The sequence below is a fragment of the Artemia sp. Qi Xiang Cuo genome, chromosome 12 (genome assembly GCF_049724085.1).
Source record: "Artemia sp. Qi Xiang Cuo chromosome 12, ASM4972408v1, whole genome shotgun sequence".
In the NCBI taxonomy this organism is placed as follows: domain Eukaryota; kingdom Metazoa; phylum Arthropoda; class Branchiopoda; order Anostraca; family Artemiidae; genus Artemia; species Artemia sp. Qi Xiang Cuo.
In genome coordinates, this window is record NC_142805.1 from 24690919 (window position 1) to 24704317 (window position 13399).

At 36.2% G+C, this 13399-nt stretch overlaps 1 protein-coding gene across 1 annotated transcript in view; it reads right to left on the minus strand.

Annotated features, from left to right (window-relative positions):
• Positions 1-13399, minus strand: part of LOC148945912 (transmembrane protein 120 homolog) — a 545739-nt gene that overhangs the window by 110738 nt on the left and 421602 nt on the right. The window lies entirely within an intron of this gene.

Consider the following 13399-nt stretch of genomic DNA (forward strand, 5'->3'; position numbering starts at 1 on the left):
TTCTAACAAAGATTTTGTTAGCTTCAAATTTCACAAATTAACGAGGCTAATTTATGACAGGCGGGATATATCTCTTGACCACTAATTTCCAGCTTTTATTGTTCCTAAGGCAGAGATGATTTATAAAGTTTGAGTTATATTTAACTTTGTACTCTTCCAAATCAGGCGATACTGAATATTAGATAGAATAAAATTTAATTCTAAATAGAAAATTAAATTATTAAGGATTAGATGTGAAATAAAACTGGACTCAACGATTTGAATAATCAAATACAGGAGGCGAATTTGGTTCACAAGTTTCACTAGCACAAAAAATTATCTATTTTGCTTCACTACACTATAACACTTGTCAACAAGCTTGTGGATGTATAATTCAATGGAACATCTTTCTTTTGAATACCTATTTTAATTTTTAATTTCATTCCACCTAATCTCCTCTTAGTGACACCAATAATAATAATGAAAATATTTAAGCCTTTACAAAAAACTTAATCAACACTACACTTTAATTTACATATAGATAGTAGCCGAAAAATGGTCTTCACATTATTGAAGTCCTACTACTATACAATGTTAAAAAAATGCTCTCCCGCTTTGGCCATCCTCCAACAGCAGGGAGTCCCAGCTTCCGGTAGCCAATTTAAAATGTAAAATAACCCACTTTCTTTAATTCTACGACAAATCCAAATAGATAAATACCTCCAGGCCCCCCCCCCAAATCTTAAACTGCCATTTTTTTAAACTTCTGTCTTTCTCTTTTTTTTCTACCTTTTATATTGGCTGTTGTAACGGTTTACTTAAATTCTCAATGTTAGACAAAACATGACAGTATATGATATTTATTTAATGACATGATAATGCACCTACAGAGGAAACACGGTAGCAGAAGAACAATCAACTAATACGAAGGCAACATATGGACTGCACTTTAAATGTACGCAATTAGTAAACACTTTTTCGACTTAGACGTCGCAGCTAATTGATCCTCACCTGGCCTGCGAACAAACCCTTTCTCACAAATCCCTGTCGTCCCGAAAGCCCACCCCCCTGGACCGAGCTCTGGTTGAAATATATATAACAAACTCTGCTAACATGAGACCAGGAAAAGGCGTCTCAAATTTATCCCAAATACTTTACAATATAACTTCAGCTTAATTTTACATTGCATACAATAAACATACTTTTATATATGAATCAAAGCTGAAATGACATCAATCACACATTTGAGATTTTCATTCTTTTCTTTCCTTTTCCTCCCTTCCGGAGTCATTAGGAGTGTGAAGTATTTTTTTATCCTTTCGTCTAGAATATAAAGTAAATTTTACTCTACACGAAAGGCACTTATACTTGCGCTACACGACCTCAGTTAAATATCTAGCAGGTATATTCAGCTTAGGTAGATTCTTTACTTAGAATCTTTACGAATTTTCATTTATCTCGGTGTGAAGGAATGATTGAGAGGAAAGCAGATGTGAGAGGCTAAATAGGTTTTGTGTGGCCCTTTAAGGTGTGATTTAGAAAATAATGCTATAAATAAATTTAGAACGAGAGCTTTCTAATGATGTGCTATTTGACAACTTGACACTAAAAAAAACTTGTTTGGGCTAAATCTAAGCTGGGCTTAATACAAGAATGGCATTTTTTTAGTTTTTAAATAGCCACGTGACACCTCATTTGAAAACTTCTGATATATTTCCTTCCCGGGACATGCTTTGAAAAATGAGCCTAGAAAATGACTGAAAATAAAACACACGATACCGATATGACCGATTCAATATATGTGATACCAATATTCGTAAGACCGATATTGCAGTATAGGTATACCCGATACCACATACAGTCTTTTCCCAGGGACTATGGAGGGCCATACCATCATCAAAACGATCTTTATTGGACTTTTGAACTCTATTAAACAAATTGTTAGAGGACGACTTTGAGATGAGGGGCTAGTTGCCCTCCAATGTTTTCGGTCACTTAAAAAAGGCACTAGCATATTCAATCTACATTTTAATGAGCCATTAAACATCTCTCCAATTATAGTTATGCAACACCTCCTTTGAAAGCTTCTGACAAAAGAAATTTTAAATATCCATGTCTAATCCAATAGTTTTTGAGCCAAATTTGAGCTTGCCATGTTTTTCTTTGGAAGGTACTTACATTCAGAGGTAGGAGGGATTATAGAGCTAAGACATTCCTAGGCAAGGAAAGCTTCTCCATTTAAGATATATATTACTAAAAAGAGTCTTTTTACAAGTTTCCAATTTTGTTGTTTTAACATTGAGTGTTTTACAAGAAAGGTAGAAGTGAAGGCAAAAGAGGATTTGTCTGGCTCTGGTTGGTTTGATGTAGAAAACAACGCTTGAGACGTGTTAAGGATAAGGATAGCTTCCAAATGCTGTGCTGTTTGATAAGCTTTGACAGAAAATGAAAAACCTCATTTGGGCTACCTCTAGACTACCTCCATAACAGTAAAAATAAAATATAATTGAATACAGTCATGCAACACCTCATTTGAAGCTCCCGAGACAAAGATTTTAAATATCCAAGTATTATCCAATAGTTTTTTTTAACCAAATTTGAATTTGCCATTTTTTTCTTTGGGTGGTAATTATATTCAGGGGAAGAGGGTTTATTTAGCTTGGGATTGCCGGGGCATTGAAAAATAATCTATTTAATATATCAAACCGTTCGTGTTAACAAACTGTAAGCGCGGAGTTACCCGGCTCAATTGTAACCAAAGCTTTAAAAAACGGAATTTTGATACCAATTGATGAGTCAAAAGAATCAAATTTTAACTTTTATTTCAAATTACCATTTGAATACTTTTTTTGTCAAGAGTAATCTTATCCATCAAAAGTTACGCACCTGAGAAAGTTTGGCTGATTTTTGAAAAAAAGGGGGAAGACCCCTAAAAGTATTAGAACCTTAAGGAAAATCACACCATCATATTAAGTGTATCAGAGAACCCTAATCCAGAGGTTTCAAGCTCCTATCTACAAAAATGTGGAATTTTCCATTTTTTGCCAGAAGAAAGATCACGGATGCTTGTTTAGTTGTTTTTTTTCCCAGGGGTAATCGTATTGGCCCAGTGGTCCTAGAATATCCTAGGAGGGTTCATTGGAACGGAAATTAAAAGTTCTAGTGTCCTTTTTAAGTGACCAAAAAAATGGAGGGCAACTAGGCCGCCTCCCTCGCTCATTTTTTTCTCAAAGTCACCCAATTGAAATTTTGAGATAGCCATTTTATTCAACATAGTCGACAATCTAATAAATATGTCTTTTAGGATGACTTAATCCCCACAGTTCCCTGGGGAAGGGGTGCAAGTTATGAACTTAGCCCATTGCTTACATATAGTATTAGTTATTGGTACGTATACCAACAATTTTCCGAAGACATCTTTTCTGTTTGGGGGGAACGCTGCAGGAGGATGTTAAACGTGAAAATATTTATGGGGAGGATGCTTATTTGGGGGAATTGACATTTCTAGGACTGGGGCACCGGTTTTCCAAGCATTATATAAAGAACTATCAGACAAAAGTTTTTTCAACTGAAAATAAGAGGCAGCATTAGAACTTCAAACGAACAGAAATTATTACGTATGTATGGGGGTTCTCCCCCAAGTCAATACCTCGCTCGTTACGCTAAAGTTTTTTTTAGTGCTTTCAAAAGAGCTATCTATTCTAATTAAACGGCTTTCGTGATTCAGGAGTTTGTGAATTAATTTTTTTTTAATTTTTAACGTAAAGAGCGTGGTACTGACTAAGGGGAGAACCTCCTCATATACGTAATAACATATACGCAATAAAAAAAAACAATAAAAAAAACAAGCGATATTGCTCAATAGTAATCGGAACTTTTAAAAACGGAATTTTGATTTAAATAAATGTATCAAAAGAATGGGCTTATAATGCTGATTCTAAATATATAAATTTTATTAAGTTTAGTATTACTCATCAAAGGCTACGAGCCTGAGAAAATTTACCTGGTTTTTAAAGAGGGGGAAACATCCCCTACAAGTGAAAGAATTTTAATGAAAATCACATCGTCAGATTCAGCGTATCAGAAAACCCTATTACATTGGTTTCAAGCTCATATCTGCAAAAACCTGCAACTTTGTATTTTTTGCCAGAAGAAAAATATACGAATATAGAAGTTCGTTACGTACGTTAATTTGTAACGTCAGAACCAAATTTAAAGACAGCCATTTAGCAAAATAAGAGTAAAATTTTTATGCAAATTTTGTTTACTTATTCAAAGACGGTGAGCCAAAAAAAAGCTGCATTAACTAAAAAACGATCAGAAATCAAATAAAAAAACAAGTTTTTTAAACTGAAAGTAAGGAGCGACATTAAAACTTAAAACGAACAGAAATTATTCCTATGAAAGAGGCTGTCCCCGCCGCAACGCCTCGCTCTTTACGCTAAATTTTGACTCTTGTCTCACAAATTAATTTTTTTAAACAATAAAAAACTTTAGCGCAAAGAGCGAGGAATTGAGGAGGGGACAGCCCCTTTCATATACGGAATAATTTCTGTTTGTTATAAGTTTTAATGCTGCTCCTTACTTTCAGTTTAAAAAAATTGTTTTTTTATTAATATCATACTATAACAAATATCTTTAGGAATTTTCATTTTTCTTGTTTTGATATGGCGGGTTTGAGAGGAAAGGGGAGATGGATGGCAAAAGAGGACTTGTGTAGCCCTTTTGGGTTTAATGTAGAAAAAAACGCTAGAAACATATTTAAAAGAATGATAGCTTACAAATGAAGTGGCTCTTTTAGGTTTAATGTAGAAAAAAACGATAGAAACATATCTAAAAGGATAGCTTTCAAATGATGTGCTGTTTCATAAGCTTTGACAAAAAGCGAACAACCTCATTTGCCCTACATCTAGACTACCTCCAGAACGATAAAAATAAAATATAATTAAATATAGTCATGCGACACCTCATTTGAAAGATCCTGACATAAAAATTTTAAAAATCTAAGTAATAATTTAGAACCAAATGCAATAATATTAGAACTTATGCAATAATTTTCGAACCAAATTTGAATTTGCCATGTTTTTCTTTGGGAGGTACTGATTTTTAGGGGTAGCGCTTTTTTTTGAGCTAGGTCGTTCCCAGGCAAGGAAAACTTCTCCATTTAAAATGCATGTTAATATTACGAATCTTTTTACGAAATACAATTTTCCTATTTTTGAAATGTAGGGTTTGAGGGGACAGGGGAGATAGGAGGTACTATAGAATGTGTGTGACTAGGTTAGGATTAATTTAGGAAACCAACGATAGAAACATGTTCAGAAAAAGGATAGCTTTCAAATGATGTGCTGTTTGATAAGCTTTGACAAAAAATGAAACACCTCATTTGGCCTACCTCTAGACTACCTCCATAACAGAAAAATAAAATGTAATTGAATAGTCATGCAACATCTCATTTGAAAGCTCGTGGCCTAAAGATTTTAAATATCCAAGTCTTATCCAGTAGTTTTTGAACCAAATTTGAATTTGCCATGTTTTTCTCTTGGCGATAATTATATTCTGGGGGTAGAGGGATTATGGAGGATGGGCATTCCTGGGCAATGAAAACGTCTCTATTTAAGATATCTCTTTCTATAATCAATTTCTTTACGAATTTTCATTTTTCTTGTTTTGACATAGATGGTTTGAAAGGAGAGGGGAGATGGGAGGGAAAAGATGAGTTGCGTGGTCCTTTTAGGTTTGATTCAGAAAACAACACTAGAACCATGTTCAGAAGAAGGATAGCTTTCAAATGATGTGCTGTTTGATAAGCTTTGACAAAAAGAGGAAAACCTCATTTGGTCTACCTCTAGACTACCTCCATAACGATAAAAATAAAATATAATTGAATATAGTCATGCGACACCTCCTTTGAAAGCTCCTGACATAGAGATGTTAAATATATTAGTCTTATGCAATAGTTTATGAACCAAATTTGAATTCGCCATGTTTTTCTCTGGGAGGTACTTATATTCAGGGGTAGAGTTGTTTATGGAGCTAGGACAATCCTAGGCAAGGAAAACTTCTCTATTTAAGAAGCAAGTTACTGAAAAAAATCATTTTACGAACTTTAATTTTTATTTTTTTGGCATGGAGGGTTTGAGAGGAAGGGGAGATGGGAAGCAAAAGAGGAATTGTGTGGTCCTTTTAGGTTTAATGTAGAAAACAACGCTAGAAACATTTCCAGCAGAAGGATAGCTTCCAAATGATGTGCTGTTTGATAAGCTTTGACAAAAAATGAAAGACCTCATTTGGTCTACCTCTAGACTACCTCCATAACAGTGAAAATAAAATATAATTGAACAAAGTCATGTGACACCTCATTTGAAAGCCCCTGACATATAGGTTTTAAATATTAATGTATTATCCAATTTTTTTTTAACAAATTTTTATTTTGCATTTTTTTTCTGTGGGTGGTCATGATTTTATGGGTGGGGGGTTTTTGGAGCTAGGGCTGTTATGATAAGTTAGAACTTCCATATTTAATATTTATCTTAAAATAGCGAATATCTTTACTAATTTTAATATTTAATGTTGTGGAACGTAGGGTTGAGAGAACCAGGGGAAAGGGGGGACCAAGTTGTTTTCTACAAACCTAGTTTTAGTTTTTAAGAAAACAACACTCGAAACAAGTTCAGAAGAAGCGTAGAGTTAATAATTTGGGTTATTCTTCAATAAAGGACAAAAAACCTAAAACTCATGTTGGGTTGGTGTCTGCTCAACCTGCATGCCAGTAAAAAATAAAATATAAACAAAAATAGTCGTGCAATCCCTATAATTATAAATTTTTACATACATATTTTAAATGTCTAAGTCTTATACAATAGTTTTTGAACAACATTTGAATTTGCCATTTTTTTCTTTGGGAGGTACTGATATTCAGGGGTAGGATGGTTTATGGAGCTAGGATATTCCTAGGCAAGTAAAACTTCTCCATTTAAGATGGATCTTACTATAACAAATACTTTTACAAACTTTAATTTTTCTTGTTTTGACATGGAGGATTTAAGAGGAAAGGGGAGATTGTAGGCAAAATATGATTTGCGTTGCCCTGTTAGTTTTACTGTATGAAACAATGCTATGAACAAGTGAAGGAAAAGGATAGCTTTCAAATTTTTTGCTATTTGATAATCTGTGACAAAAAATGAAACACCTCATTTGGCCTACCTCTAGACTACCTCTGTAACAGTAAAGATAAAATATAATTGAATATAGTCATGCGACACCTCATTTGAAAGCTCCTGATATAAAGATTTTAAATATTCCAGTCTTATCCAATAGTTTTTGATCCCAATTTAAATTTTCCATGTTTTTCTTTGGGAGGTAATTATATTTAGGGGTAGGATGGTTTATGGAGCTAGGAGACCCCTAGGCAAGGAAAACTTCTCCATTTAAGATGTATGTTACTATAAAAAATCTTTTTACAAACTTTCATTTTTCTTGTTTTGATATGGAGGGTTTGAAAGGAAAGGGTATATGGGAGGCAGATGATGATTATTGTGGCCCTTTTAGGTTTAATGTAGAAAACAACGCTAGGAACATGTTTAGAATAAGGGTAGATTTTAAATGATGTGCTGTTTCATAAGCTTTGACAAAAAATAAAAGACCTCATTTGGCCTACCTCTAGACTACCTCTGTAACAGTAAAGATAAAATATAATTGAATATAGTAATGAGACACGTCATTTGAAAGCTCCTGATATATAGATTTTAAATATCTAAGTCTTATCAAATAGTTTTTGAACCAATTTTAAATGGGCCATTTTGGTAGTCGGTATTGACTTCTATTGAGGGGGGGGGGTTTGAGAGAGCGCGGGCATTACTAGGCAGGGAAAACTTCTCCATTAGAGATGTATCTTACAGCAACAAATCCTTATATGAACTGTCATTTTTAGTGTTGTGACATGGACGGTTTGAGAGGAAAGGGGAGATAGGAGGCAAAAGAGGATTTGTGTGGCCCTTTTAGGTTTAATGTAGAAAACAACGCTAGGAACAAGTTCAGAAGAAGGATAGCTTTCAAATGATGTGCTGTTTCATAAGCTTTTAAAAAAACTGAAAGACCTCATTTGGCCTACCTCTATAACAGCAAGGATAAAATATAATTGAATATAGTCATGCGACACCTCAACTTGAAACTCCTTATATAATTATTTTAAATATCAAATATTATCCATTATTTTTTTAACAAATTTTAATCTGGCCATGTTTTTCCTGAGGAGGTACTTATTATTAGGGGTGGGGGGTTTATGGAGCTAGGGCATTCCTGGGCAATTAAAACTTCTCTATTTAAGATATATCTTACTATAAAGAATCTCTCTACAGATTTTCATTGTCTTGTTTTGACATGGAGGGTTTGAGAGGAAAGGGGAGATGGTGGCAAAAGAGGATTTGTGTGGCCCTTTTAGATTTGTTTCAGAAAACGACACTAGAAACATGTTCAGAAGAAGGGTAGCTTTCAAATGATGTGTTGTTTGATAAGCTTTGACAAAAAGCGAAATCCCACATTAGACCTCTCTCTAGACTACATCCAGAACAATAAAAAATAAAATATAACTGAATGTAATCATGCGATTCCTCATTTGAAAGTTCCTTACATAAGTATTTTCAACGTAGATGCCCTACGCACTAGTTTTCGAGCCCCATATGCATTAGAAATGTTTTTATTTGGGAGATCATGATATTCTGGGTTACGATGGTTTATGGAGCTAGGAAATTCCTAGGAGAGGAAATCGTCTAAATTTAACATTTATGTTACTACAACAAATCTCTTTACAAAAGTTCATTTTGCTTGTTTCGACATGGAGGGTTAGAGTGGACAAGGGAGAGGGGAGGCACTAGAGTGTATGTGTGGCCCCTTTAGGTTTAATGTAGAAAACAACGCTAGTAACATGTTCAGAAGAAGGATAGCTTTCAAATGATGTGCTGTTTCATAAGCTTTGACAAAAAATGAAAGACCTCATTTGGCCTACCTCTAGACTACCTCTGTAACAGTAAAGATAAAATATAATTGAATATAGTAATGCGACACCTCATTTGAAAGCTCCTGACATAAAGATTTTAAATATCCAAGTTTTATCCAATAGTTTTTTAACCAAATTTAAATTTTTCATGTTTTCTTTGGGAGGTACTTATATTCAGGGGTAGGGGGGTTTATGGAGCTAGGAAATTCCTAGGCAATGAAAACTTCTCCATTTAAGATATATCTTACTATAACAAATCTCTTTACGAATTTTCATTTTACTTGTTTTGACAAGGAGGGTTTGGGAGGAAAGGGGAGATGGGAGTCAAAAGAGGATTTATGGGGCCGTTTTAGGTTTGATGTAGAAAAAAACGCTAGAAACAAGTTTAGAATAAAGATATCTTTAAAATTATGTGCTGATTGATATCTTTTGAATAAAAAATTAATCAACAAAATTTGTTTGCCTCCACCTCAATAGGCCTAACAGTTAAAATAATATTTTTTTAATATAGTCATGTAACACCTCATTTGAAAGCTCCTAACAAATGAATTCAAAATAACAATGACAAATTCTGGCAAAGAAATATTTCAGTCATTAATTGTAAGTTAACACTTATATTTGTACTTTTAAGTAAAACATCAAAAACAGCAAAAAAAATCAAAAATTTGGTATCAGTTGAGATCTGTAAGTGTCAGCAGTTTTTCTTAAGGATAATTTTTATTCTCAGAGCTATAGGGTAAGCAATTTTAGGTCAGGGAGATAAACCCGGAGATGGGAGCCAGGAGATAACTTCATCCTGGTTCGAAATCAGGTTAGTTAACGGTGTCTGTCAAATTTCAAGTCCCTTGTGGTTCACAATTATTTCAGTCCAAGCTTTGCTATGTTTCGTGTTGAACCGAAAATGGAGCCTTCCATGACCGCTCTTGGGATGTCTTTTACTCAGAGGGGACTTCACCAAGTCCCAGGCATGATTTGCATCGAGCCCTCAAGGTAAGAAATATATTTCGAACTCATATTTCTAGTTTAGCTTTTCATCATCCGATATAAAGGATTATACTTTCGAGGGCCGTATATAAGAGGAAATGATTTTAAATATTGAAACCTCCTTCCCCTAAATATTAAAACTTTATAATATCTACTATTTCATAATTTAATAAGAACTACCATTGATAGGAAATGGTAAAAAGAACTACCATAGGAGTGCACTGATTGTTTTTGAATATTTCATTCCAGTTGAGAAATATACCAGGTAACAAAAGGGCAGGGTCGTATCCAGGCTTTGTCTGGGGTGGAGGTTACTTAACAAAAGTATTTTTTTTAGGGGGGGGGGGTTACAAAACCCACAAACTTGAAAATAACCTTTAAGTTAACCAGGCTCATAAAAGTTCATCCAAATTAAAAATCGGATTTTTAGTTTTTACAGGCGATGATTCTCAATATCCCCTCCTTCTCTGTGCACTGATGTATTTTATATGTTTTTTAATTTATGTATATATTTTAATTTTAGCTATAGGTTGGTACACAAAATACACGGAAAAAGGCAGAAAATTCCCAGATGTATAAACCTAATTACTCTCTATTTAATTGATGCTAACTTTTATGAACTCTGCCGAATAATCTATGGACAACAAAAAAGCGTCAGAAATTGTCATTCCTCTTGCTATTTCTTTTCCCAATAGAAGAGGTCATGTAGGAACAAGGTTGCCACCCGGAAAGAAAAAAAAGCAGTAGGTTTTTATGGGGTGTATCCCATTTGAGCGCTTTCCCATTTGAGCGCCATGGCGCGCAAATGGGAATTTCCTATTTGCGCGCCGTATTTTAATTAGTTCAGTTGTGTCCCATTTGAGCGCCAGATAATTAGGTCAGGTGACCTAATTGCGTAAGCGATTGCACAACCGTTTACCCACAAAATGCAATAGGATTTAGTGTGGGAGCATATTTTTTTACCTTCTTATAACAAGTATTTAATGATGCCAGGAACAATATTTCTGGTTAGTATTAATAAGTCAGTTTGACAATGAAGAGCTCCAAGAATAAACAACTGCTAGAACACGACGGTTTCGTCTACAGATTCGATAAGCCGATTTCTGGAGGAAGAAAGAAGAGCTGGAGATGCATGAAGAAGGGATGTCTCGGGCGGTTACACACTGATTCCAGCGACGGCTCACCAGTTTCAGTTGGTACGCACGACCACAGCGCTGATCCTCTGCAGACCCAGCAGTACAAATTCCGGTCAGACCTTCGAAGCGAGTCAGCCCGTACTACTCGTCCGATTCCCGCTATCTACGACGGCCAGGTCGCAAGTGCTGCTGCCAGTGGGCTGAGTGCTTTGCCTCAGTTACCCTATAAGCACGTGAAGTCGTCCATGTACAGATCACGAAACAAGCTGATACCACCACTGCCCGCTGATACTATATCCGTACCGACGCCCTTGCCCCAGGCTTTCAGTGAGACGTCTGCAAACCAGAGATTCCTCCTCTTTCAGCTTCAAAATAACGCTGCGATTTGCTTTGCAACCGACGAGTCGTTAAGTCTGCTTGAACGAAGCCCGGAATGGTATATGGACGGCACCTTCGACTCAGCTCCTTCCCCATTCGGCCAGTTGTTCACCGTTCACGTTTTCTTCGGCGACAAGCAACTTCCCGCTGTCTTCGTGCTCATGGAGAGCAAGTCTGCGCAGCTTTACAACGACGTCTTCAGCGAGCTGATCCTACAGGCTGCGATGAAAGGAGTGACACTTCGCCCGACGACCGTCGTCTCTGATTTTGAGACCGGTCTGCTGACATCCGTGAAGCAAGTTTTTCCGGCCGCCAAGCACCGTGGGTGTTACTTCCACTTTTGCCAAGCAGTAATCAGAAACTTGGGGCGTCACTCAGTCCGTGAGCTGTACATGACCGATGCAGACTTCAACCTCTACGTTCGAAAGCTTCTGGCTCTGGCGTTCCTACCTCCAGCGATCGTCAGAATCAATTCTGGTCCAATCATTTCTCACATCGTTCGTACTTGGCCTTCGGCTCGTCCGTTTGTCACTTACTTCAGCCGTCAGTGGTTCGACCAATGTCCTCCTCATTTCTGGTCAGTCTACGGCATCCAGCGAAGGACAAACAACGACCTCGAATCATGGCACATGCGGTTTAACCGAAGAGTCGGTCGCTACCACCCGAACTTGTGGCAGTTTATCTCTTTCCTGAAGGAAGAACAAGCAGTCGTCGATTCTGCAAGGACACAGCTACTCCAGGGTCATGTCATCCATCGGACGAACAAGAAGTATGCAAGGCTGAACGAACGACTCGAAAAGCTGTCGACGGAGTACAGGGCTGGAACTCGAACAGCAGACGAGCTTCTCTTGGGTGTCGCACATAACATTTCGCCGGATGTGTGATATTAGCAGTTTTTGTTTGTATTTTTACCAATATATTAATTTGAATTATCCGTTTTTGGCACGATTTTTGGGTGATTTCGTTCCATTTCTAAACGATCGTTGTGAAATAACTCTAAAAAAAGAGCCGAATATTTCGACTTGACGAGCAAGCCTTCTTCAGCGGCAATCAGTTCTTACCCTATGAACGTGCGTAAAATCTTCACTTATATTCTTCACAAGCTTAACAAACGTTTAGCTTCTTAACTCTCAGTACAGAGTTATTTCACAACCATTGACCCAATAAAATCCTCAGTTTTGTTCGTTGTCTTCGTGGCAATAAATATTTGTACAGGTCAATGTGGCAGCAAACCACGCTTCATCCACCGCAAAATCACAATTTTGGGTTTGGCGCTCAAATGGTACTCCGTGGCGCTCAAATGGGAACAAAATTCCGTGGCGCTCAAATGGAACAAAATTCCGTGGCGCTCAAATGGGAAAGCGCTACGTACGTTTAAAAAGGAATAAAAACGAGCAAAAACTAATATAAAAATAATTTGGATTCAGAGTTCATGGTGTTAAGACTTCTTTTTGGATTTAACCGATCGCTAATAATTGGTAAAGGATTATAGTCTCTTCTTGACCTTCAGGCAAAATTTTGAAAATCATTAATTCAGTGAATAAAGGATTATAATTTGAATCAGCATTGCAACTGGATTGAGAACTCCCTTGGGACTGTGGATTTTCTTATTGATATTTTCATAGCAGTTACCTATATGATTAAACAGTTCGTGGTAACGAACTGTAAGTAAGGAGCGACCCGGCTCAATAGTAACCGAAACTCTAAAAACCGGAATTTTGATACCCATAGATACATCAATAGAATTATATTTTTATGCTGATTTGAAATATATAAGTTTCATTAAGTTTAGTTTTACCCATCAAAAGTTACGCGCCTAAGAAAATTTGCCTTATCTTCGAAAAAGGGGGAAACATCCCCAAAAAGTCATAGAACTTTAATGAAAACCACACCATCGGGTTCAGCGTATCAGAAAACCCTAATG